Source organism: Poecilia mexicana, unplaced genomic scaffold (assembly GCF_051168715.1).
Source record: "Poecilia mexicana isolate PSO_F unplaced genomic scaffold, ASM5116871v1 scaffold_16, whole genome shotgun sequence".
In the NCBI taxonomy this organism is placed as follows: Eukaryota; Metazoa; Chordata; class Actinopteri; order Cyprinodontiformes; family Poeciliidae; genus Poecilia; species Poecilia mexicana.
The window spans coordinates 25,958,174-25,985,263 of record NW_028263385.1 but is presented as its reverse complement, the minus strand read 5'-3'; the positions used below and the strand labels follow the sequence as shown (position 1 = coordinate 25,985,263).

Here is a 27,090-nt window from a genome sequence, read left to right as displayed (position 1 = left end):
GCGCTATTCTTTGGCGATATTCTACCAAAAAAACAAAAAAGAAAACACAAATTTGCAATTGAGGTGTTTCCATTAAATAAGAAATTAAATTAAAATCACATGTGAATAAGCTTCATCACGTGATAAGTTGTTAAAAATCATGGCAATGATGGACATTTACATGGTTGGAGGGAAATATTCATGAGATATATTCACGATTCAGTCACGGCGCTGGCTGCTCAGCATCCGTCAGCCGTCAGAGGAAACACGGCTGACGGCATCCGTCACGGCTGATGGAATTGAGTTGAAAACAATTACAGGCACCACATTTACAGTTTAAAGAATTTCTACGTGAAAAAGAAAACTAATTTGCAACAGGATTCATTTGTTCACTTTTGCAAATACTTAGTTTTGTCAACTGTGGAATATCTTGCGCTTATACAACATTCTCGAGTACAAACTGTTTTTTTTTACTGCTCTAAAGAAAAAGGCTGTGAGTTTTACTGTACCAATGTGAACCTGAACCTGCACTACAGCAACATATCTTTGCTTTGTGCTCTTTTTTACAGAATTTGCTTTCAAAATTAGATTTTGTATGCAGCTATTCTGTAAAATCAAGTTAATAAAGTCTTTTATTAATAGCTAACGATTCCTAATAATTAACAGAGACCCAAAAAAATGACGATAGGAAGACAGAAAAGAGTGAACACTGACACAAGATGCGTACAAAAGTAGGACTGTCTGTTGTGAAGTGGGTGATGAAGAAATGCTGAGTGCGAACATCATCACAGACACGTCAGGTGAATCACTTTAAAACGCTGATCCGATCCACTGAGCCCATCTCACATGAAAACAAACGTCTGAATTCAAGTTGTCAACCGTGACTTTTGAAAGTTGATGGAAACCAGACGCATCGGAGTCTAGAGAGCAGCAGTGTTGTTTTACTGGGATTTATTAAGGACAAACACAAACGGAAAGAGAGACGACGCAACGCGTTCCACCTGAAGACGACTTCCAGGGGCCGAGGAAGAAGACGGAAAATTAACCTTTTAATTCAAGTGTCTGTGTATTAAGTGCTTTCCCTCTGGCAGCGCCGTCTGCTCCCGGAGGACTCGGTTCATTAATCAACAGAGAAAATGAAACCAGAATTACCCCGAGTTGTAATTCAAATCGTCCTGGAGAGAACAGGACTTCAGGAAACTTTACCTGACACAGAACTACTTGTCCAGAAACGTTGTTGTGATCAGTTCAAGTGCATTTCAGTAAATCAGAATGTTAATGCGGACTTTATCTTATTAGAGTAATTCACAAAGTGAAACGCACTGCATAGATTAATTACACAGAAAGATGTTTTCTATCCACAGCCGACATAAATGCATTTCATTTATCTTGAAGGTCAGACTGTAACACCAGACTGATAAATAATAACACAGAAACACGGGCTTGAGAGAAAAAAAAAAAGTATTTTTAAAAGTTGCTTCAATGTCATTTTTAAAAAGGCATTTTTAAGCTGACAAAAAGTTGTGTTACTGGTGTAATGTGATGCAGTGATTTGAAGACCTGTTATTGGAGGTGTTTTCATCCCAATTAGCTAAAATAAAAGCTTGGAACACATCACTACCTGGAGTCAATGCGGTCGGTCCTCATTTAACCCAGAAAGTTTGTTTTTTCTGTTTTATTTGTTACATTTCGGTTTAGGCCGAGGGATGAGGGGCTAAGAAAACACTCTACATGTGGAGGATTTGAAAATTCAGTTTCCAATAAGATGCAGTGACTGTAAAGAGTGACACACAGAGAGACGAGTTTAACATTTGTGAATTTGGAACTAAATGACAAATAGCTGCTGTTTCTTCTCATTATTATTATTTTTACCATCTTGAGTATAACTGCCTAATCTAAGTTATTTACAAACCTCAAATATTTGATTTAACAGCTAAAAGAAACACAATTATGTTTGTAATGTATCTTAGAGGTTTCCTGTTTGACTTAAATGATTGACTGCCTCTTGATTTTGCTGTTATTGATTTGTTCACAGTCACTGAGCGCTCCGTAAGGCGCTTCTAAATAAGATGTGTCATGATTATTACTGAATTACTGAAATAAATGAACTACTTGATGAGCTCCTAATCTCGTTTGATGCAACCAGTAACCAATATAAATCATTCAAAATGAAATAAAATGTTACATTAAACCGTATCTATTAGGAATACTGCATATGAGCTTGACAATCACTAATAATGGTTATAAACAAATAAACTCTGGATTTGTTGTGCTTAATTGTCTATTTCAACAACAAAAGACTTGTTCAAACTTTAATGTTACTGAGGTTTTTTTTTTTCATAGAATTTAGCATAACAAGTAAAACTGTTGTTTTCCGAAACACACCTTCCAGGTCTTACTCTAACAATTTGAAAGAAGTGGGGAAAAGTGCAAAGAAAACAGTTTTATTTCTGAATTCTTGGAATAGTTGCTTATCTGCCGAGCCCAAGGTTGTTTGCTTTGGCCTTGAAGATGGAGCAGCTCTCGCCGGCGAAGTTCAAGGAAAAGTTTCCAAAGAGAAGATTCACAAGATAGACGGTGACTTAGGACAGCTTCAGATTACCATCGCTGCCCCGGGATGTCCCGTCCGCCCAGCCGAGGCCGCAGCTGAAAGAGCAACGATGGCCAATCTGTCACCTCTGAACAGTGTGTCATCACACACACACACACACACACACACACACACACACACACACACACACACAGGGCGGTTCAGGATGAGGCTGCCTCATCTTGAGTGTTTAAAAGATGAATATCTGAAATATGCCGAGATGCACCTGGAAAAATCATAACCCTTACAGTTCCATCTCAATAAATTAGAATACCGTCAACAAATGAATTTATTTCGTAAAGTAAACCTAGTAAATTATATTAATGGACATAAAGAGTGACATGTTCAAGCATGTATTTCTGATCAGATTAGTGATTATGGCCTACATTCAGTTTCTCTTCAAATTTGAAAATAACCTAAGGCCAGAAATGGATTTAAATGTAGATAAATACAGTAAAATGTATGTCCATGTACTGTCCAGTAAAAGCAGTTAAAACCTGGTCCGGATTTGAAGAGTTGCTTTTTTAATTGGGTCTGCTGTGGTGGTAAAGTTTCTAGATTTTGTTTGTTTGTTTGTTTGTTTGTTTGTTTGTTTGTTTGTTTGTTTGTTTGTTTGTTTGTTTGTTTGTTTGTTTGTTTGTTTGTTTTTATGCCATCACCGTTTTTTTTCTTCCACTCAAATTCCCGTTATTGTGATCAGACACGGCGCGCTGTAAACACTCGGCTCTTTAGCATTGAGCTTTTGTAGCGTACGGTTTTTCATTTCATGTTTTATATTTCATTCACTCAATAACAAACCTGAATAATTCATGTAACAACTGAAAGAAATCGTGAATGAAAAGGAGCAGAAAGACGTACAAACTTGTATCTGCTCCCGTTCGCATGAAGAGAACATTTGCTATTCAACTTAGACGGCTGTTAAAGGCTTCAATTACGCAAAAAAAAAAAAAACACATACAAAAATATATAAATGAAAAAGTACACAACAAAGCATGGGGTCATTCAATGCCACATCGTTTCAATACAATAACATAACGACTCAAATTTTTCCAAATGCAGAAAGAGACTTAGATAGTTTCTTTCTGCATTTTGCTATTCTGCTGTTAAACCCCCCCCCTAAACATCTTAGGCAAGATTGTTGCCTAAACTGACACATTTAACTAAAATGCATCTTTCCAACTCGCATTGTTTTAAATCCAGCATTTCTGTTTTTAAAATAGGTTCTTAATTTTCTCATTGGTGAAAATTTGGATTTTCTTCAGTTGTGAGTCGCCATCATTAATTAATCATCAAATTAATTTAATAGCATAATTTAGCTTATGCAAAAAATGTTGTAGGTATTTTTTTCCCCTATGTACATTTTGGAGATCTCCCTCATAACATCAATATCAGCTCGCTGAGCCACCGTGAACCAGAAAGTGGAGCATCTAATTGTTAATCATCTGTCATTAACACAAATTATCCACAGCTGTCTCTTTCCTGCTGCCACATATTACAAAAGGTTTCTGTGGAAACGGCTGGCGCCACAATATTTTTAGAAGTGAAGGTCAGAAGGGTCATAGGGTCATAATTTCATATTAATTAACATCCATTCTCTTGCTCGTTAGCCATGCTTGTTATCTGTGGAAGGTCTTGGGTTTATGTTGTAGTTTTGCTATTCTGCTGTTAAACCCCCCCCTAAAAACAACGGCAAGGCAATTCTGACTAAGTGTTGTGGACATTTAAAACCTGCGTTAAAACCTACTTCTCTAAACTCCCTGTGTGCTCAACGTTTACGGAAGGTGAGCCTCCGTCCAGTCTCATGTTTCACCGCCACTAATAAACGTTCTTCCAGGATTGTCCTGTTTCACCTCCATCCATTCCCCTCTTACTTCCGACCAGTGTCTTTCGTCCGTGCTGAAGAGAAACGTGTCCGAGGCGCGAGGCTGCCAGCACCGTGGGATGGTGTGTTCAGGGTGATGGTGCAGCGATGGTTTTCTGCCACATAGATTGTTTTGAAGGTTATAAAAATGCATCAAATGTGATCCCTGCACTATTTGTAAAAAAAAAAAAAAAAAAAAAAAAAAAAAAACTGCACACACAGTCTCGCATCTTTCTTTCAGTAGTACCTTTTTTTTTTTTTTTTTTTTTTTTGCTACACTTCCAAAATAAGCCGTGTTTGTGAGGTGGGGGGCAAAGATATGTCTCGTCAACAGATTCTACCGCCTGAGCTGCGGACGTCTGCCACTTCTCCATCTTCCGAGGCTGAACAAGGAGAGAATTACTCAGTAAAACTCAGTAAGACTTAAGTGGGAGAACCTGAAAACGATTCAGGTTTTATTTGTGCTCTTCACCAGTAGCCTTTAAACATGGGGGTTTATATTACTATTCCTATTTACAGTTCCACAAACTGGGTAAAAGACATGGTGAAAAGGAGTAGATAGCTGCTCTTTTTGGGTAAAACTAACACTGATCATCTCCCTAAACACAACATCTCCATGGTAACACATAGTGGTGGTAGCATAATGCTATGGGGATGTGTTTCTTCAGCAGATGCAGGAATATTGGAAAGACAACACAATTCAAGTTAGTTCAAATTAAAAAAATATATAAAAAAATATTGGCCCCAAAGGGAAATTAAATGTTACACCATATTTATCAAGTTTCTTCAAAGTCTTGTTGATACTGATGACTGTGGACAGAAGGGATTTCCTGTAGTGGTCAGTTTTTAAGCAATTATGAAGAAGCCTCTGAAGGAAGACACTCTGTTGATGTTTAGTAGTTTTACACAGAAGAGATGAAGGGAGTTAAACAAAATGAAAATTCTGTAAGGAAATCTGTGGGAAGCTTAAAACCAGGGTGGATGTTCCCCTTTCAGCAACAAACCTCACTGAACACACACAGCTGCTATGGGGAGGTTGAGATCAAGTATCCATGTGCTAGCATGACCCATTTAAAGTCCAGACCCAAATCCAATTGGTAATTTGAGGCATGGTTTGATATTTCTGTCCACAGACGCTCTGGTTGAGCTTGACCTGTTTTACAAAAAAGGATTGGCAAAAAGATTTTTGCTTCTTGACGTGCAAAGTTGGTAGACATATCTTCCAAAAGATCGCAGTACATAATGCTTAGAGGGACAGTAATATGTATTTCCCACAATAAAGTAACTATGTTTCAATTGTTTTAAATATGGCTTAAAAAATTTAACTTTGTAATTTAAAGCCTTGAAATTGGGACTGTCTCTTTAAAAACTTCTGCTCTTTCTGAAACTCTGCCTTCAGGTGGTCATCACAACATCGCTCCACTGTTAACTCTTCAGCAACGTTTTTACCAGAGTTGCACTAGGAACTCTGGTAAATGTTGAAATGAAGCCTTTCAACATTTACCACTATATGAGCAGTTCCACCAGGTGTTTGCTAATTGCTGCTGGCTAGTCTGAAGGAGCTGAGTGGGAGGGCTGCTCTGTGAAGCGGAAGCTCAGAAGCTTGGAAACTGCAATTAAGAGGAGGAGCTGCGCCTCGAAGGTGGAGCTAGGTCCACCCAGGATAATGGTTACCATGGAGAATAAAGGATTTCTCAACCATGCATGAAAAAAATTAAGGCAACTATCCAGGTATGTTTTTGAGGAAGGAATAGCATGATGTTAGAGCTCAAAACAGTCAATTTTACATAATACTGCCCCTTTTACCAATGGGGCTGAATACAAATGCACGCCACACTTATCAGATTTTATTCGCTAAAAAAGAGACGATAAAAGAGAAGACCACGCTCTCCCAGTTGTATGACGATTGTTAGACTATTACATGATACACCAATAAAATGCATGTTTCATCATGATAAAATCTGCAGTTCTTTCTATTAAAGTGAAGTGAATCACATGCAAAATGACTCCTGCCCTCAAACAGAGCCTAACAGTTTCATTTATTTTAATCATTAACTGTAAGCCAGTATGTAGAATGATACAAAAGAATGCATGTCCGCATGTTTGAGAACCCTTTGCCCCCGCCCCCTCCCATCTAACCTGACGGCGCCCACGGGCAAGGTCTTTGTGATTTTGGAAGTATTGCGCAACTTCTTACACTTCTTGGTATAGAGCGACTGTACAAGCTGTGCTGCTGATTGCGCTGTTTGTGTGTAAGATCCTGTTAAAACATTGCTACACATTACACAGAAAATATGTTGCAAAAAAGAAAATGTATATCAGCAGCACACGCAACCCTGACTGTAGTCATAATAGTCATGCACAGACGTGCACCAACGCGCCTCTGAAGGCTTCATTTCTTGGCGGACTCGACGCTGCATTCCGCCCCACCCCTTGCAAAACATCATCATCACCGCTTCACCTCAATCAGGAAGCACGGATACGCTGTTTTTCTTTCTGTTTTTTAACTAACGGAGACACTTTTGGGGAGGAGGGTGAGAGCTGTAACCGCTTTTAAATCAGATAGGAGGGGGAGGAAGGCGCTCTTCTGAACAATGCTGTGAAAGGGAATATATATATATATATATATATATATATAAACAATAATAATAACTCCACTGTGAACCTCTGCTGAAAGAAGACTTACAGTTTGGTCTACATCCAGTGCAAGACTCAACTGTGGATGTATTTGACACAGACTAACCGGAGAAGGGTATGTTGCACACAAACTGATAACATTCACTGTTGTGAGAAAGCAGTTGTTGTAGACAAACACATGCAAGCATGCCACGGTGATGTTAGTGCTGTTTGGTTGTAGATCTACATCTTTACGACCGGAGGTTACGTGGTGTAACCATAGTAAACATGTTATCCACGTCGACTTGTTTACGTATAGCGTAAAAGACGTTTAAAACTCTGAGGCGAAATGGGATTTTTAATTTTTTTATGTGCTAATGTATTTATTTTTTAAATCGTAACAAGCTCAGTGTAAAGTGTCTTTAAGCATCTCACAGAACTGTCACAACGCTTGGTCTGTCATGTGCCACTGTGGTCCTCCCAGCTTTAACTTCCGCTCCGAACCTCCTTAACAAATCGCACAATTTAGCGATTGTTTAAGCTCTGCCGTTGAGCTTCAAAGTATTTAGAAAGACTAAGAAACTGTTGAGGACATATTTTATATTTCTTCAATTCGGCTTACCTTAAACCGTCGAAGTACGACTTCATTCGGGGATTTTTCTTGTTTTGTTATAGAATTCTGACTCGCTGCTACCGGAAATGTGTGCAAAGCTGGAATAAGTGGGCCAACAATCAGCTGTAACAATACAAGCAGTATTAAATATAATGACGTTTCTTTGAGCATTATTTGTGCCGATGTTTTTATTATTATGAGTCCAGTCATGCAGGGTATTAATCCTCCAACATGAGACATGACATAATATTGTGAAGTTTCACTACCTCTAAATTTGAAAAATTTAAAACTGACTCTGGTGGTGGTGTTTCAGGTGGTTGTTTCTGGTTTTGCTTCTAACCAATGGTGCCCACATTTTGGTCATGTGCTATTTGCTATCCCGAAACAATATGCACACATTGTCAGCTTTATTCTCAAAAGCAGTTTGTAATGGGTTATTCTGAGTGTGTTACTACTTATAATCAGAATGATATGCAATACTCATTGATCTGTCATTTGAACTAGCGATGTTCTGATCAGGCTGATCCCAGCTGATACCAATTTCTGTATTTCTTTGGTCTTGCCATTCTAATTTTAACATAATCCATATTTCATACATAGAAGTGTGACGTGTTTCTAATGGATGCCTCTAACCTATGTCTGATTGATTTTAATAAACTCAAAACACATGCATCAAAGGAGATGTTTGATGGTTTTAGACAGCAAATAGTCTGATTTTACATGTGCTGGTAAGACGAGAAAAAAACCCCATGTTTTCGCAGTTTGACCTGCTGACTGCCAGATTGGAGGCGCTCGAGCAAAAAATGTCTGATTCCAGTCTGTTGCCAGTTTCTTTCTGCCTCATTAATAAGAGTACTTTAGCTTTTGTTCTTAATAAATACTGTTTTCTTAAATCTGCCATGCATTAGACCCTTAAAGCATTGAAATTCATAGTATTTCTTCAAGAATTACAACCCATTTCTGTGTGTACATTTGAGTATGCACAGACATGTACAGCTTGAATCAGTGGGATATTAGTCGATTCAGGAAATATTAACATGACTATGTATTCTGTATTTTATAAGTATTATGAATGGATTCTTGCGGGGTATTTATCAAGCATGAGATTATAAACTGATGATCTATCTATATATCTAAAATTCTAAGATTCTGTTGATTGTTGTGTTTATAGACGGGAATTTAAAGTAGTTGATAATTTTAAAGATTATAATAAATTACAAAAAAAAAAAAATCTGATTTTTCAGTGTTTTTATCAGCTGCTCTCCAGTCTGAGTCGATGAAGGGAAAAATTGACACTCTGATCCGATCTGTTCGATTTGTAAATTGTTACTTTTACTTTTTGTGTTTTTCTAGAAAGTTGCTAACCTGTTATTGTTGTTATTGTTGTTGCGTAGTGGTGCAGGTTTGCGGCAAGCGGTGGACAAACTGGCTTGCTGTCAATCAGGAGGCTTGTCCGTTCAACATAAAACCTTTGAGAAACTAACCTTTGAATAACACTGTTACGCAACAATACACAAAAGACAAACACTCACCAGTAGAACCTACACCGGCTCTTTTGATTCACCTAAAATTCAGTCTGGCGATGACACTGATAGCGGACAAATCAGCCGAGTCTCTTGCAGCGAAGCCTGAAAATCACGTTTGAAATTTTAATACGGTAAACAACAGCGGTGGCAATAGCTGTTTCCTATTTGCTTATTGCGGTTGCTTTTCATGTGCTTTAAATAACGCACTCACACACGAGTGACTTCTTGGTCGAGCTACACAGATTTAGGGCCAAGCTGAAAACTTACAGCACTTTCCATTTCTTTGCAGATAGAGATATCTTGTTCGTCTTAGTGGCACATCGGGGAGCTTAATGATTGAAAGCGTTCAACATTTGCCATGACTTACTTCCATATAGTTGGGAGGGGGGGAGAACATCATAGTTTGCCCACAGCTACCTGAGCGGAGCGGGGAAGGAACGCTCTCCATTAAATTTCACAGGATTTGCCTCAGCCAGCGGGAAGAATGTCAAGAGGTGTGTGCTTACACAATCACATGCCTTGCTCGGCATTCCTCTGCTGCGCGGTCGTGTTGAAACCTTTCGCCTCCCCGTTCTCAGCTTTCTGTGCTGAGAGATGTTTGTTTTCCTCCTGCCCGCCGAGTGCACCACATCCACATGGTACATCTGCCGTTTACAGGTGACAAACTGAGGTTAGTTCACTTCCGTGCTCTCACGCTCGTACTCTTCCTCTTCTTGCTCACTTCCCGCCTTGTCTGCGTCTGTTCTTGTTCTTGGCAGACAGGTTGAGTTGCATTACGCGCTGCAGGAACTCCACCTGTGTATCGCCACAGAGGCTTTGTTTGGATTTGCCCAAGGTGTGGTGCTCTGTGGAGCATTTTTTGCCATCGCTGGTTGTGTCGTGTTGTGAAGTATTGGCGTTGTAGAGTTAAAATGTCTCTACTGATTCATGATTATTTTTATTTTTTATATATATTTGGTGGTAAAAATGATCTTGTTTGACAGTTTGAAGTTTGTAAATTCAAATTTCAATATGGTTATAAATGTGAAGTGAAAGGAAGTTCCTTTTTACTCTGACACCTACAGAGATATTCTCTGTAAAAGTAACACGACTCCCAAGGTGAAACATGGTGGTGGCAGTATCATGTATGGGTGCTCTTCTTCATCAGAGAGCGAAACCTGTCAAGAGGGGGCAAAGCACTTTAGATTAGGTTAGAGGTTCAACTCTCAGGGGGACAAAGACCCTACAGGAAAATTGTTTAGATTAGATATATGTGTTACAGTGGCCCAGTCAAAGCCCAATTTGAACTGGATTTTAACATCCCCTCACACAGTGGGATTTTCAGAATTTTGCCTACGAAGAGTAAAAAAAATAAATTAACCACTGCTGGCAGGTGCTTTGAACTGCTTAAACAGTTATCTGGATTACTTCAAAAGATGTTTTGCAGCTGATGAAATAGTTTTACTTATTGGAAAAAAAAGTAGAAAAGACATTCTTTCAGCAGTCGGCGTTTTATTCACCACTGGGTATCGGTATGGTTCTTTTCTGTGTTGGGTATTTCTCTTTTTGTTGAGAGCTGATTGAATCTGCTTTGGAGACCGTTTTAAAAAGTGACTCTTGATTAAGACAAATTATCTGTATTTGGAATCTCCGGTGATTTTTGTTTGTTATGTTTGACAAAATAGTCACAGCATTAAATTGTCTGTGAAAATTTAAAAAATAAATTTAATAAGTCACAGACTGTTCCTAGCACTGTGTAATGACTAATACATGAATAATCCATAGCAACAATCAGAAGCAAGACATTGCGCACCAGAAGTCCAGTGAGTTCGAATCTCAAAGCATCAGTCAGGATCCAGACAGTTCTTGGAGATTCAGATTTGGGTGGAGCAATGATGTTTAGTTTTTCGAAGGTGCTCGTTCCCTTGTTTATCCCACTTGGTTGGGGCATTGGTTATGCTGTAACCACGGGGTTGAAGAAAGCGTACAATTGGTACTTTCCAGGAAAGGATTTTAACGAAGGTAACCATCAGGATGACAAGGACGATTTGTTTTGGAAAGGTCTTCCATCCAATACCAAAGAACAAACCGACCCGGCTGGGGAGGTTTGTTCTGAAAAGACGACGGATGTCTGTGATGTCTATGCCTCAGACTCTATCTCGTCGTCTGTACGAGACAGTACAGAGGACAACGGTACTGTCTCTGGACAAACTGAGTCGGCTGGGGAGGTTTGCTCTCAACAACCGACTGAGAGTGTACAAGATAGTAAGAATCGTATTGTCTTTGAACAAACTGACCTGGCTGGGGAAGTTTGTTCGAAGACTACGGTACACCGTGAGTTTGAGAGTACAATCGCAGAAAAATCTAACCCGGCTGGGGAAGATTTGTCTGTGGCTGACCTCGCAGCCAAAGCTGTGGCTGAAGTGACAGCACAAGCTTTGGTTTCGTTGGTTCCATCTCTTTCCTTTACTATAGACAAAATTTCTCTGAAGAGCACTTTTACTAGCGTCTTTCAAATCCCAAGTTCCCTGGATGGGGAACGTATTTCAGATGGAAATGGAAGTTAATTTGTCCCAAAGAACATCTCTAAATGCTAAGATTACCGTTGGATTCGCGGTTTTCTGTTCCCCTGACATTAATTCAGTAGATAAAGTTGGATATCCCAGATGTAGGGAGGACAGCAGCTGCAGAACAAGGACAAGCGGAGGAGAACTGAACTTCCTTAAGTTCTCCAATGAACTCCACAACAGCTGGGTGAATGCTACATTCCAGAGTGTCCTAAACCTGAGCGTCACCAGACGGTGTCTCGCTCAGGAAAGGGTTTTTCTGGAGGCATCGTCCATCCAATGCTGTGGGAGTCTCATCCTCTCAGCTCTCCGTCAGCCCGGCAAACTTTTTGTCAGAAAGACCTATCCCCAGTTCTGAAGGAGCTGAGGGAGAAGACGTGGGAAAGGGCTATGACATCAAATATTTGATGGAGTCTGTGCTGGTCTGGTTGGATTCTTTTAGTGGTGACGCAGAGAGAGCTATACACCAAAAACTCTTGCTCAAACTGTGGAACTACTTTCCTTGAGCTCCTGAACAACAGCCCCCTGGTTGCCCTTCCACCGGCAACGTTTCCAACCAACATAGTTTCCCTTTTTAACATGTGGTTGGATTTGGGGTGCAAACATCGCTCTTCAGGCTGTGGGTCAGCCTTGCAGAAAAAATATTGCCTGACCGATAACAACTTGCTGGTGTTTTTCTGCATAGGTTGACCAGGAAACACCAAGTAGTTTTCAATCAGACCGTGGGCGTGCCTGCAGAATGTGAAGGTGGAACGGAGAGGTACCACCTGTCCTCCGTCATCTGTGGGGATTCAAAGCTTACCAATTTCTACTGTTATTTAATAAAAGGAGAACAAACCACTAAGGCTGACAATGAACATGTCTTCATTGCAGACAGCGACAGCAGTAAAGACATGTCCCAAAATGGATTGATCTGCATATACAAGTGAAGAAGTGAAGAAATGATGGAATGATCGGACACCTGATGTTTCAGTTTCTCCAACCCCTCCTCTGAAAGATGTTAAAGGTGCCTTTGGAGAGGAGCTAAATATAATAAATTCAGAAGAAGAAAAAAATCCTAGAAGACCTAATTAGTAACCGTTTTGAGGCTGGAGAAATCTGACTGGGACCAAACATGTGTCTGACTTAAATTTATGGGAGAGAAGGGTAAAAAGATTTGACAGGTTTCCTGTTTGCAGGTTTCTCTCCGGGCGCTCCAGCTTCCTGCCACAGTCTGAAATCACCACTGTTTAGTCAATTGGTCTCTAAATTCTGTTAGTGTGATTAAAACATTTATTTTTGTGAAGAGAACCGTTCCCTGGGTTTGAATCCCTGCCTGGGTTCGTCTGTCTTCATGGGTTTGCATGTTCTCCGAGTGCTTCAGCGGGTTCTCTGACTTCCTCCCATAGTCCAAAAAGATAGCTGACCTATGCCCCATGTCTTCTCCCTTCTTTTGCTTAAAGTAGTTTCGGCTTCTACTTTAAGCAAATGTCAAAAATACATTTTGTAATTAGATTTTATATTTATCAAAAGGTAGTTTTCTGTTTGCAGGTTTCTCTCCGGCTGGTCCGGCTTCCTGCCACAGTCTGAAATCACCACTGTTTAGTTAATTGGTCTCTAAATTCTTCTTAGGCATAAGTACAAACATTAATTTGTGAATAAAATATAAAAAATTATTTATGTGTGTGTGTGTGTTACCCTGAAACCTTGGATGGCTGAGGGTAATGTACAGAATGATGTTCCTTCAAAGTGTGGTGCTGTGGTATGAGAAAGATGAGACACACACGTTGAGCTTCCTTCAAATTCAACTGGAAGATTTATTCTTCTTGTGTTATAAACACACTTCATACAACATACTTCAGGTAGAGAACCATTAGCTTCGTTACATCAGAAATGACTGTAATATACTTTTAAACCAAACAATCATTCTTTTAACATGCATTATGAATTCTATCAAATTACACAATTAATTCACAAATAGATGTTACTTATCCAAACTATATTAATTTTGTGGTTAGTGCTTTAAATTCAATACCTTGTCCCCGCAATGCTCCTTTCATATTGTGTCTCGGTACTCAGCTTCACATACGTTCTAAATACCTAGTTTATCTGGTTTTTGCAACAAACCCATAAAAAATAAATAAAATTTGATTGATTGATTGAAAAAGAATCACATAAAATACAATAAAGAAACCAAAATAATGTATTTTGAGTGAGAACTCTCTCAAAAAGTGCAAAACACAAGTTCAAATGAACTCTGCAGTTCTTCAGCTAGCTCACACACGTGTAGAGGCCCGCTAGCTTTAGCCTTCATAACAAGTCCCGTTTTCGTACAACAATCACAAAAGGAACTACGCGACTCATTAGTTGAGATTCGATTTAATAACCTTTTCAACTCTTCCAAGAAAACTACTGACCTGTGGTATGAGAAAGACGAGACACACGTTGAGCTTTCTTGACATTCAACAGGACGATTTATTCTTCTTGTGTGCTCAATCTTCTCTATGCCACCAACGGGACAGCGCCCCTAGCGGTTGTGTGTGGAATTGCATAGGACTAACTAAAACGACACTAAAGAACTTATTCCAATAAGAAATTAAAGATACAAAAGTAAAAATTATGTTGGGGTGCCTATTTTCTTACTTATTCTTTTAATATACTATTGACTTGTTTTTCACCCCTCTACAATATTTGTTTCTCGTCACTGAAGCAAATAGAATATGAACGATCCATGACTTTAAAGGATACGTACTAACCGAGTTTTGATGTTTGTGTGCTGTTACACACCTAGTCAAGTGATGCCGGGTTTGAACTGGGCCTCTTCTTTCTTGTCTTTTAAAATCTACTACTCTCAGAACGCCCCGTCTGTTTTGACTGGTCCAAAACTGATTGAATTTTAGCATGTAGGCATTTTACATTCATGTGTGACGTGCCAAACTAGCGAGTGTGTTGTAGAGCTGTAATTAGGAGATGTTTCACAGTCATGGTGTTCTGAAAAGGTGTAAAAGCTTTAGCAGTAATTGTGGAGTGGGAGGCAGAAACAAAGGACTGTTTACTGTGGGAGTTAACAGCTCTCTTTGGCATGGAGTAAGGGTAACAGAAATCCTACAGGAGTATTATATTTTCTTTATTTTTCTTCCAGATCTAAATAAAGAGGCCACAGTTTGAATTTTCAGAGCGCAAGCCTAGAATGATGTGGCTGTAAATCTCCACCGCAGAGAATTGCGTCCATGCCCTCAGGAGGCACCCAGGCTGTCTCAGTAAGACTTTGAAAGGCGAGCCGGCGAGTAACACATCACAGCAAACATCGGTTTGAAATAACAGAGCAATATCTATACACATCATCGAACCTTCGAGGTTTTTATTTCCTCTCGAGCCTTTGTGGGGCTCAGAAAAATATCCCAGAGCAAAAAATGTGTGCAGAGTAAACAGCGGCAGCGTTACATTCCTCCTGCAGACGTCCAGCTGTGAGCGAGAACGAGAGCCAGGAAGCACCGCGGTCTGCTCGACGTCACCGATTTGGACGAGAGCGAACCTCATCTCCTTACGGTTAGAGAGCAAAGACACTTTAATGTTCCAGACAGACTGCTTTGGCCCGCGGGCCAAACATTGTTTATCTGCACACAGAAGCTGCTGCAGTCAGTCACGCCTGAGTGTACAAAACTGACAGAAACGGAAACTCATCCCCCAGCCCGGTCCCACGTACAGCTGTCCTCGCTTACTCACTCCAACCAGACTACCGCCGCTACCCGTGAGGAGTAGTGACGACGGCCATGATGATTAAGTGATTCTGGCACGACGAGCGTAGAGGCAGCAGCTGATTTTAGACGTCTTATCACATGGCGTTTGGTCTGGCTGCTAAACCTGCAGATGTGATTCCAAAAACTGTCACATTTTCTGCCGTATTCCTCACAGGGTCATGATTGTCTGAGTTTTTCCACACAATATGCTAAAGAAAGTCTAAAAAAAAAAAAAAAAAGTAGGATTGCTAGCACGTGCTTGAGCTGTAACTTCGTTCAAGTGATGCAGTTGAACATTTTTGCGGTTGCACCAAAAACATTTAGATTTAAGTATTGCACTAGTGAGATTGGTGATATAATTAATGTTAATGCTGAAGTTGATTCTGCCCCATTTAATCCACATGAATAATTCGAAGCAAATTAGTCCGTAAATGACTTTACATGTTAAATATCATAAGTATTAAACTCATGAAGATAATGACATGGGAAAAGCTTTCAAGAAGTGTGAATATAACCCCACTGTGGTTGTTCCTGTCGTGATTAAACTTATTGTATTGTACGATAAATCCGGTTGTTTTGTGGCTCGTGCGTTTCAGAAGGAATGCTGGGCAGTGACTGACATAACACATAAATTGTGCATCATGTGTGTTTGTGGCTTCAAGAAGACAATAGAGAAACGCCACCACACTTAAGACTATTTAAACACTTTGGATTGCAGCCTGCCAGAGAATATGTGTCTGTAATTAAACTGCAGCCACAGTGGCTCTGCTACAGTCGGCTTGTTGGTTGCTTTAGTAAAGTAAAGCTATTTTAAGCTATTTTAACCGAATATAGTGGCTACAATTACTTTTGTTTGACTTGCTTTTCTAGAACTGTTTTTTTTTTTTTTTAGTTCCTAGCAAGAAATCCTACCTATTTATAAAAGCCAGAGGAAAGTAGGCATGAAGTGGTGAGAGATTGTCATCTTATGTAAAAATAACAATTTCAGGGTATATTCCATCCATCCATCCATCCATTTTCTTTACCCATTGGAGTCATGTGGGGTGCTGGTGCCTACCTCCAGCTGTCTACGCCCTGGACAGGTCACCGGTCCATCGCAGTGCAGGGTATTTTTTGATTTCTTATTTATTAATTATTTGGTGTGCCATCGTTGTTGCTGCCTCTTGGCAGGGACTCCTCTGAAAAAGAGGTTTTTAATCTCAGTGGGTTTTTATCCTGGTAAAATAAAGGTTAAAAATATTAATAAATTACAGAATAAAAAAGAAATATAATTTGATATAATTGTTTTCATTTAAAAACACAGATGGTTATAGACAATGGATACTTGGATGTTGTATTATTTTGAATAATAGCCTGGAGACAAAAATACAGACTATAATCACAGCTATCTAAAAGTACCTATTTCTCGGAATATTATCCTTTCTTGCTGCTCTGATCCTCATAGTGCAACATAAACTGGTTTTATCTAACATAATTAGCGCATCTATCTGCTTGAAACTGGTCTGTGATTGGTTGATTTGCCCTGACAGTGATGGGTTGTATTCATTGAGTTTCTGTCTGAAGACTTAACATGTTTTTCACCACTAGGACAATTTTCTGTCATTCCAGATTTGCCTTTATTGTAAGCAAAGGAACAGTGTGGTGGCCTTCTTTCAGCCAGCTGACCAGCTGTGGGCAGGAACAAATAGGGGAAGGGAAGAGCAGCGTTATTCTTTTCCGCACATCTGGAAAAATCTCTGGCTCTTCTGGAACTTTCCGAGCTCTCGCTGTAAAGAACGTTACGACAGATATTGTTTTGAAACCAACGTTGTAAAATGTCGGGGTGCCAAGAAACCAGAAATCGACCCGAAGCTACTTAAAATGCTTGCTCGTATAACATATCCCGAAGTTCAGAGCCTGACATTTGATGACGTTTGCAGCTTCTCTATTGAGCTGTTGTAAAGGAGAGGAATTTTCTGGTCTCAAGAGTTTCAATTTTATAATTGCTAACATATTATTTTCCTATAGTTGTTTTGTTTTGTTTTTTCTTTGTTGAGAAGTGCAAAAAGTCCTGGAGTGACAGGCAGTTTCTCTGGCTGTACGTAGCGCAGCCATTTCTACATCAATCCCTCGTCTACAAGAAAGGCAAATTCATCTGCTTTCAAAAAAAAAAAACAACATAAGTTCATGGCACTGAATTTAAGTAGGTGCCACCCATCACTCTTGTTAGAATAATTCTGTTTTGAAACTATGGCTAACAAGCTGTGAGCTGCATATATGTCATGAACCAAACTGCAGGCTTGCTATGCCTCATTAAGCAGCTCTAGTTTCACCACTGTTACTCTGTTGAAGCAAAATAGTTAAAAGGCTTTTTTTTTTTTTTGCAAAATAAGCATGTTTCCTCGAAAACTGATGCAAAACGCAGCTGGTGCTTTTTGCTTATGCATCAAAAATAAAAAAAATATAAATAAAAAAAAACTAATGGTGTAGGCGGCAGTAACAGCGCAATATTTATTACTAACTTGTCATAAAGCAGAGATTATTAGGAATACTCAATGTAAAGATGTCTTTTTCTCTTAAGGCTCATTTTGACTGTGTGTGTGTGTGTGTGTGTGTGTGTGTGTGTGTGTGTGTGTGTGTGTGTGTGTGTGTGTGTGTGTGTGTGTGTGTGTTTCCATCTTGGCTGCTTAGGTAGATTACATCCCTTGACGCTGAGCAGCTCCCTCTCCTGCTGCCGAAAAAACCCCATAAAAAAATCTCCACCCTTCACAACAGCAAAGTCTAGAACGCAAATATAAACCTTGATAAAAAATAAATAAATAAAAATAGATAGATAGATAGATAGATAGATAGATAGATAGATAGATAGATAGATAGATATTCTGAGGTCAGTTCAGTGTATATATGTGTCTGGTTTTAAATAACCGGAATCAATTCTGACTCTCAAAAAGGAAGAAAAAAAAGAAAGAAAAAAAAAACGAGAGCTCCTATTGGAATAACAATTGGCCAAATATCAGATGTCTTTTATGACAATTTTATTGTGGTTAACCTCTGATGCTAAATTAAGATCTATTCTAATTTAGAGGACTTTTATGGTAATCAATAAATCTTTGATAACTACTATCTGACCACACTTTAGTTCCCTATTATTGATGGCCTTATTATACCTATTATAATGAAATGTTATCGCTAAATATTAAATGTTTTTCTAAAAGCAGTTAAACCATGCTGTTCATCCAGTTATCTTCCTAACCTGCAGCATCAGCTGAATCAGCTCCAATTGTTCTGATAATTGGTGATATGTAAACAGAAAGGCTGAAATTATTATCTCAATGGAGGTTCCTTAACGAAGATGTAGCTTGTAAAATGTCTTAAACTTTTAGCTTATTCTTGCACACACAAATACGAGTTGGCACGAGAGAGACATCCTTCTCTGAAAATCATTAAGAGCTCCACATCTTCTCCTCGGGGGTCAAACTTTACGGATCAATAACTCACAGAGGAAACATTGTTAAAATGCAAGGAGGACTTCTTTCGTTAGGTAGATAAGCTCCTGCTGATTAATGCTCACTGTTCTCTGTGCTGGACCCGTCACATTGGTGTCGTTGTTCAGCCACCTGTGAAATGAGCTCTGGGCTTTTCTTGGAATCTGTATCTTTATGCTCTGGATTACATCCATTGATAGAACCTGAAAAATAATACAAGTGTTGTGAAACCCAGACCAGTTTGTTTGTTAAAGCTGCTGTACAGAAACCCAAAGTTTCCCTTAGCAACATCCAGTGTTCGCTTATCGTGCAACTTCAAAACAAAAATGATTCGCACAAGCAGGCTGGTCACAAAAACTCATTTTGCTGGGCGATAAATTGTCATTGTAGTTACTGCAATACAGTATAGTATTATCGTTTCAATACAATTTTCAAGTAATATATTGATAATCGCCCGATAAGGCAAGTTCGCCCTTTCAAAGACTAAACTATCTTTAATTTAGTGCAGAACACTTAACACTGGACCTGGAAGACATTTTGACTATCCAAAGTATAGAAAGAACCAAAATCAATAAATAAAACGGATTATGGTGCAAATAAAACTGCCATTCAAAAAATATTAATCATCAGAGAAGAAATGATCAAACTCGTTTTAGTTTGTTACGCAATTAATTGATCAATCAATCAATCAATCAATCAAATTTTATTTGTATAGCACATTTCAGCAGCAAGGCATTTCAAAGTGCTTTACATAATTAAAATAAAAACAGCATGTGAGACAGAGAAAGAGATTTAAAAAACATAAGATAAAAACATTAAAATCACCGAAACAGTGAGAAAGAGGAAGACATTTTGAAACAGATTAAAAAAGATAAAAACATTAAAACCCGCACCCCTTTGAGGACTTCAGTTAAATGTCGTGAATTGATAAATTGTTTATTGCGACAGGCTTATGCACAAATTTGAATTCTGTTGCGATTTTTGATTTTAATAACATACAAGCTCAAATATGTATTATATAAGTTTACTTAGCAAGCTGTAAACTTAGTCACAAGCAACATTTAGGTTCGATTTCGGCTGGATATTTGTCTGCAACTCTTATCAGAGACGATAGAACTAATTTAAATTTGTTGCTTTCTGTGCACAGAATCCTACAAAATAATCCTGTTTTCCATTCATTTCTATGCGATTGAGGCTTGATGGAGGCCATCAAAGAAGTACTCCAAAACTAGTCTGATGGTTGTTTAAGGCCTTCGTCTAATTGGAACACCTCATGTGACCGTCGGACTCGAACTGTATTTGATTACACTGTTTAGGAACAATGCAACAATCACTGAGGCTCAAGTTTATCAGAAACTGGAAGATGTCGAAACACAGTGAAGTTAATCTGACATCAGAGCGGCCTGGGAGGATACCCGTTGATAAAGAAGCTCTCCCAAAACATCAACACCTTCATGAATAAGTGAAATTTGTAGCAGAAAAGTGTCAAACATGGAAATTTGGACATTTATCCAAATATTAGGATAAGAGAAAATTCACTGTGAATTCAATTTTGTGCTATGAACTACATTCACAAATATCATATGTATTTTAAAATGGCCAGAACATACAAATGGATTGCAAAAAGACCAAAACATGTATGCATGTCCATGTGCATGACTAGCATGCATGAAGTGCTGATGGCCTCTGTGGAAAACAACACAAAATGTTGAAGCATGAAGAGTTTAAAAACTGCACCTTGAAACATTTAAAGCAAGTTATAAAAAATATATAGAAAATAGAACTGAAAGAATAAAAAAGCGAAAAAAAATAAATACTGTCCTTAAGGTTTGACGTCCCAGTTTGTTTATGCTGTATTGCTTTCCATTGTAACACCTGCTGACATTTGGCCTCATATCTCCTCAGACCAACAACATACTTTCACTTGCAGATTGCTGGGTGTAAATACGTGGTTGTTTCTCCTCTCCTCGTTCCTCCCCGGCTCCCGTCTTCCCCCAGACGTGCATGCAAACATGCCCCGCTTTCATTACGTAACCGACTTCCACAGTAGCTCTTAACATGGTGCTGTAACTGCAGGCAGTCGGAGGGTTAAAATAAGCTGTTGTTTGAAGGGCACAAGAGCAAACCTCGAGCAAAACAAAGGAGCCACACAATGGCAGGGGGGGCGTCACGTGTTCCAGTCAGATAACTGGGCACGTCTGCGTGTTTTGCAGCGATATGCTGCGGAGGGGCTTTATCAAATCGAACATATTTGCCACGGTTACAGAAGCTCGATGTAAAATTCTGGGAGAACTGTGCAAACTGTGCTGCACAGCAGAGATTTACTGTGTGTGTTCTCACACAGATATGCAGAAGATGCAAAGAGAGGATGTGATACAAGGAGCTCAAACAGCAACTGACAAAGAGAGAACCAGATCTATATATGTATATAAACGTTATTTTAAAAAGTGAACAATAGAAATGAATGGTCGGCCATATTTGTTTTCAAATGGCCTGCTGATCTTAACTTATTCTCAGAGATGAGGGCGCTTGCTGAAAACAACCTGTTACGTATCTAATCTCCTAAGTAGCTGTTTCCCCGTTTAAAAAAATTGTTGAGGTTTTTGTGTTTTTACACGAAATGTAATGATTGCGCCTGTTTCTGTTATCAAAGTTTCACCAGCATGATTGAACAATTGTAGTAGCTATACCTTTGTATTCAGTTTTTCATTTTGTTTTTGCCACTGCATTGTTTAAGATCTGATTAAACAGCCCATTTTCTTCTGTTCAATAAAAGGGTTTGTTAAGTTGATGCTTGTAAATAAGGCAGCCATTGTCAAGTTTGGATTCTTACGTAGGTTACATATCTTATGTTTTTAACTCGGTGGCATTGAAAGCCGTAGACCGGCACATCCTTTCTCCTCATTTGGTGCTGTAGTTGTTACCAGCTAAGTCAGGCTGTCAGACTTTTGGATATGTTGAAAAATTCTTAATCATGGTCACTGCTGCTTTCGCATGAGATTTATTATCTACAGAGCACCACTGTGTTACTGTCTGTGCTTATTAAGAGTCACTCACGTCAGCATGCAGGGTGCTTGACCTTGCATTCCAACTTGACCTTGGTTATTCACAATAACAGTGGGTCAGGCAAATAGTTTTTCAACTTCATTGGTGGATAGCGAGTTGATCTGTAGACGTAGAAATAAAATGATGGGATGCTGACATCACAGCTATCCTACCCAGAAATGTCATAAAGTTTGGAAAATCACTTTATAACATTTGTCTCCCTAAATGGCCTCGATGTCAAAAATCAAACACCCATCCCTTTGTGGCAATGGATCATGGGAGTTTAAAATTGCTACTTTTCAAATGTCCTGCATTACTTATCTGTTCTAGAGCAACAATGGAGCATCGAACCATTGAAAAATACAATGTTTGTGATTTGACTCTCTTTTCCATGACAGTCCTACCCTTAACAGCTTTAACTCAAACATTAAGAGACAATCTGTGTATACGGGAAAAATATCAAGGCTGTTATTGTTACGTTCATAATCCTAGTTATGCTAGGTAGTGTTATGCAACTATTCAATTAGCTCTGACAATTATGTTCCATCCTCACTTAATGCTCTGTCTAGTCTCTCAAATTTCCATTTCCAAAGATTGACAAGTCAAGAATAGGGAAAATTAAAGGCAGCTCAAAGAACAGTTGCATTGCAATACGGCTAAGCTAAGTATTATACAGCCACCTGAGAGAAATCGGGATCTGCATGTGTAAAATCCTTATAAAGAAAATACTCTCATGTTATCTGCTTCACTGTCGGATTTTGAATTCATTGTTTACCTTTGTGGAAGGAATTAGCCAATAAAATCTAGATGCATCGAGATGCTGCAGTAAAAAGAGAAGTAAACTGAGCCACACTGTTTACTTGACTCCTCACATCCACTTTTTTTTATTAGTCACTGCACTCTAAACAGAACCCGTAATTGAAGAAGTCTTTCAGGGGTTAAACGGAGCTGTACTAGTGTTGTGAAATCCCCTCGCATATGAATAACTGTGCTTTGCTCATATAGTCAATTTCAGGTTTAGGTTTCTTGGTCATTCTTATTTATTAGGCCCGAGCAGCAAAGCGCTGCGAAGGCCTATTGTTATTTTTTTTGTATTCATCCAATTTTAAGAAATATTAATAATGGTATTCCTATTTTTTGTAATATACTGTTTCTTTTAAAGGATATAACTTTTAAAGAGAGGACGAGTAAATTCTGTCTTTGACCACAACATTGAAATGATGACACTTCCAAAGGCGGTCACATATACCAAAGTCCAAAGTGTGGTTCTAATGTACAGAGATGTAATCAGTTAGAAAACAGTGATACTCTGAGTTTAAAGATCTAATCTTTGTCACATATTGTGACCTAGTAAATGTTGCTACAGAATCCAACTGGAAGTAAAAGTAGGAAGGTATGCAAAGGTTGCATTTCCACATGCATTAATGCAGAAATGCAGTAGTCGAGACATAGTGTGCTAATATTGTTTACCATGCGTGATTTGGTTTTTTCCTTAAAAGCCAATTCCAGATTACAGTATCACATTTCAGTCATCTTCAGGGACAGTGTAGAAAATCTTTTTGAATAAGGAAGCATTTAAAAGGAGAATACCAGAGGACTAAGGAGTGATCCCTGAGGTACACCACAGAACGAGCTAATGAAAATGAGTAATAGAGTTAACAATGGTTCTGTTTGAAAGTTGTCTTATTTATTCAGTACACCAACCTATGGCAATAAATGATTGTCAACTACGTTAAAACATAGATTTTTTTCCTCCCCCAACTCTTCTATAAATAAGTTTTTAATTTTAGTTACTTTTAAGAATATAGAACATAACTTTTTGTTATTTCCACTGTTTCTCCAACACATAGACTAGAAAATCTAGGCAATGTTATGATACACGTAAACAAATTCACTGCTTAGGTGGGAAAATGTTTATGTGCAAGAAGAAGATCATATTGCTCCTCGCCTTGAAATATGTTAGTCAGCGAGATGAAAATCCGAGCTTCAGGTATCGCCTCCAAAATTGGAAGATTGTCTTTTTTATCAGTTAATAAAGACGAAGGCCGAACCAAATTTTCGGCTGGTGGCCCCGAGAAGATTTTCATTGTGGGTCGGCTTCTCCCATCTGCAGAGTGATCGGTCTGGCTGACAACCTCACCGACACATTTATGTTTTTTTTTTTTTTCTCAAAACTGGATTGGACATTACCTCAGAAAGGGAAATCTGTCTGTGATGATCTGTCATCTTCATAGATAATACCTGCAATACTCAGAAAGAACAGAAGGTTGGAGTCACACCCTTAGGAGTCGTGAAGAGAAACCATATGGTGGATTTTTTTTTTATGTCAACATACTGGGTTTTTTCAATCTAATGAGTCCCATTTGTTTTCCACATCACCGCCAGGTAAAAAAAATAAATAAAAAAAAAGAAACAGCATTATGGGCTTATAAGTGTAATGATTTGAAATAGCCTTGAGTAATGGATGGCTCAGAGAGATATAATTGCTCATATGTGCTGCTGTCTCTGCTTCGAGAGGTAATGGATTCTTCCAGGTGCTGGCCTGCATATATAGCCGCCATATCATAAAAGCTTTTTCTATCTCGATTATTTAATATAACCAGAGATAAGTGTTTTTAGATGCAGCTGGCAAGCAACAGGAGCTTATATACCTTCAACCAGCAAAGCGGTAATTAAAATTGACATTTTGTTGCACCGTTTCATTCTGTCCTGTTGCATTCTGTCTCTTTTTAAATGAAAGGTTATGTTGTCTGAAATTTAAAGGCCGTATATTATTCCATGTGTTTTAGTCTGTAAAGTACTGCAGCAGGGATGTAATTGTAGTTCAGCGTTACTCCCCGCCTCTCTCCTCTCTATCTGTCTGTGTGTGTGTGTGTGTGTGTGTCTGCCTCTCCTTTTTCTCACATCGTATTATGCAACAGCCGCTTCTTGCGAGTCTTTGCAGGATCTCGACGGCTTCGATTGTGTAACAGGAGGGAAACGGCCTGTAAAGAACTCGCATTCAGCCAAACAGAGTTCCGCCGCCACGCGGAGCCCGAACGAGGGCCCCCCCCATGTTTTGTCGAGCTGAACTCGCAGCCGCCGCCACAAATTATGATTGGCTCATTGTGTCAAATCACTTGGGCTTTTTTAGACTAATTTCTGTCTGCGCAGCGGCGTTTTTTAACGGACTCCTTTCAATCAAAACAGCTTGTAAAATTCAGTATGTGATTACTGTTTTATAAAATCGCCTCATATTTTGCCAGAGGACTACGAAGGCTGAATTACAAAAGGCCAACATGTGGATAAATATGTCAAAGTACACAAAAACAACATGTGCTACTCTTTAGTATTCCTTGATGCCGGAACAGGAAGCATGAAATGATTAAATACACTTATCTGGATCTGGTGTTATAAGTTTGTTTTTTAATAATTTGATGACATTTAGCAAGACGAATTGTCTATTGCGTAAACTATTTAAACATTTAATAATTTATTTGTTTTGTGGTACATTAAACTCATGATGTATTTATTTATTTTTGTCTCTTTTGGGACTCCATATTGTATATTATCCAGAAACAGAATTAATTCCAGAAACACAACACACAATTTGAAACTTTAATTCAAATGCAAACAGTAATAACCAGATAACTGGCAAATATTTAGTTGATACTGATGAACTTAAACAAAGAGACAAAGTAAAACAGAAAAAAAAATAACAGGCAGAAAAAAGAGCAAAAATTAAAACCTTGTATTTATTAGTAAAAGAAAGAATAACTTGTAAAAAAAAAAACACTTAAAATTGTAGTAATTTAAAAACTGAATTAAATCTAAGAATTCCTAGAAGGTTATCATATAATTTAATTGGCCTTAAATATAAAGTTTTCATGTCCTAATTCTAAATCCTAATTTCTAACCTTGGTCTTGGAAGGGAAATGTAAGAAAATGGAATTGGGGAAAAAAAAAAAAAAACTACTTTTCGACCCCTCAAATTCACCAGCACCATAGAAATTACATGACACCTTTCTGCAGGTCTGTGTCATTCATGTTTGAACTGTCTCAGAGTCCATGTGTAGAAGACTGTCTCAGCATCATGTCTGTTTGAACAGACTAGGGGGCGCTCTAAGGAGGAAAGCTGGCAGAGCTCTTCTGCCGCAGCTTGATGGACCCCTGGGTGCACAAACACAGAATATTTTACCTCTGCATTTGATTGGACAGCTGGAAGTTGGTCAGCCAATCAGATCTGAGATCAGGGAACAGATTCAGGTCGGTTCAGATGCACAGTAAAGGCTAAAGAAGGTTAGCTTGTGTTGCCAGATCTAAAACTCTAGAAAACACATCACTTTAGTCACACTTCCTGTACCATTACAAACACATTCATTCATCTTCCTTTCTTATGAAGCTTGTAACTTTATTGAATCAAACATTTTAAAATTGAAATCCTTTGTGAATATCTAAATTAATATTGTCTACCATAGTAAAGCTCTCCGATCTATCACATTAAGGAGTTATTATCACGTCTTGCTGTCATGTGATTAGATAAACAGCCGAACAACAAAAACTCAGAAACCTCATGATCACTTTGTGTTTAGAGATACCGGGCCGGCACCTGTGTCAAACGAACTTTACTTTGACTAAATTTATGGTCCTGCACGGCCATTTGAAGTGATCCGCAGAATGACAGTTGTCAGGGTTAAAGTTCACATTCGATGTGAGCGTTCTTTGATGCAGGAATGTTCATGAGCCTTGGCTTTTCCCTTTGTCTCTCTACACCCTGACAGTTCAGGTTAATAGATTGTTTTTGTGGCCTCTAACTTGGCAAACAAATGTGAAGAATGTGAAAGAATTTTTTAATTTGTACGTGCACATAACCGCTTCTCGTCAGGAAATGCATTTTATCTCTTGAAAGTATTCGAACAAAATGCTGAAATGTTAATTTGAAGTTAAGCAGGAGTCAAACATACCAAAGACGGGTAAAAATGCAAGTGAGAAGAAAAGCTCTTTTATATGTGGAAAAAAATAGATAAATGGAGCACTTATAAGATAACAGTTTTCAAATCATGTAGCAACACAAGTGAGGTATGAAGCAAAGATGATTGGTTGCCAGATCCAAGATGATTACCACCTGAGTGCAGTTAAATAAATACGATGA

At 38.6% G+C, this 27,090-nt stretch overlaps 1 protein-coding gene across 2 annotated transcripts in view; it reads left to right on the top strand.

Moving 5' to 3' along the window:
• Nucleotides 1-6,894: 6,894 nt before the first annotated feature.
• Nucleotides 6,895-27,090, top strand: part of LOC106908229 (myelin basic protein-like) — a 73,501-nt gene continuing 53,305 nt past the window's right edge. Inside the window, exon 1 of one of the 2 annotated variants that reach the window (XM_088013781.1) lies at nt 6,895-7,182. The gene's annotated coding sequence lies outside the window, so the exon portion shown is untranslated. Of the gene's footprint in view, nt 7,183-7,214; nt 9,856-27,090 lie in introns of those variants that run through there. The other variant, XM_088013782.1, reaches the window with a different exon arrangement.